We start from the raw sequence: 920 nt of genomic DNA on the forward strand, positions 1-920 counted from the left end.
AGCTCTTGTTGCCCAGGCTGGAGTGCAGTGGCAGAATTTCGGCTCACTGCAACCTCCGCCTCCTGGGTTTGAGCGATTCTCCTGCCTCAGCCTCTTGAGTAGCTGGGATTACAGGCACGCACCACCACGCCCGGCTAATTTTTTTATTTTCAGTAGAGATGGGGTTTCACCATGTTGGTCAGGCTGGTCTCAAACTCCTGACCTCAAGCAATCTGCCTGCATCAGCCTCCCAAAGTGCTGGGATTACAGGAGTGACCTATTGTGCCTGGCCTCCCCTTTGTTTTAAACCCAGGACTGGATTTTAAGATCTATTTATGATTCTATACACATCTGGGCTCCTGCTTTTGCTAATGGCTGGATGGTAGGCTGTTCAAGGAGTAAGTGCATCTACCACATTTTGTTTATCCACTCCTCAATCATGTACACCAGATTCCATCATCATCCTCAAACATGTCTCCCTTTGGATGTTTAAAAGTTCTTAGGGATGGATACCCAGGAGCTAAAGTGCAGGGGCATGGTGTATAGTTATATTGATTTGACCAAGAATCTCCAGATTGTCTTCTGGAAGGCTGTATCAGTGTCCACCATTCCTATTACCCCACCCCCAAACCCTCCAACACTTGGCATTATCCAACTTCCCAATGTTTGTCCATCAATGGATCTAAAGGGTTATGTCATAGTATTATTATTTTTTAAATATATATACCTCTGATTGTTAAGTTTAAACATATTGTCATACATTTGCTGAGCTTTTGAGTTTTTTTCTGAAGACTGCCTATTCATATCCTTTGCCTATTTTTTTTTTTTTTTTTTTTTTTTTTTTTTTTTTTTTTTTTTTTTTTTTTTTTTTTGAGACAGAGTCTCCCTCTGTTGCCAGGCTGGAGTGCAGTGGCATGATATCAGCTCACTGCAACCTCCGC

At 42.4% G+C, this 920-nt stretch overlaps 1 protein-coding gene across 1 annotated transcript in view; it reads right to left on the reverse strand.

Annotated features, from left to right (window-relative positions):
• PTP4A1 (protein tyrosine phosphatase type IVA, member 1) overlaps positions 1–920 on the reverse strand; it is a 52244-nt gene that overhangs the window by 40040 nt on the left and 11284 nt on the right. The gene's annotated exons all lie outside the window — the stretch shown is intronic.

The sequence above is a fragment of the Mandrillus leucophaeus genome, unplaced genomic scaffold, assembly GCF_000951045.1.
Source record: "Mandrillus leucophaeus isolate KB7577 unplaced genomic scaffold, Mleu.le_1.0 Scaffold424, whole genome shotgun sequence".
NCBI lineage: Eukaryota > Metazoa > Chordata > Mammalia > Primates > Cercopithecidae > Mandrillus > Mandrillus leucophaeus.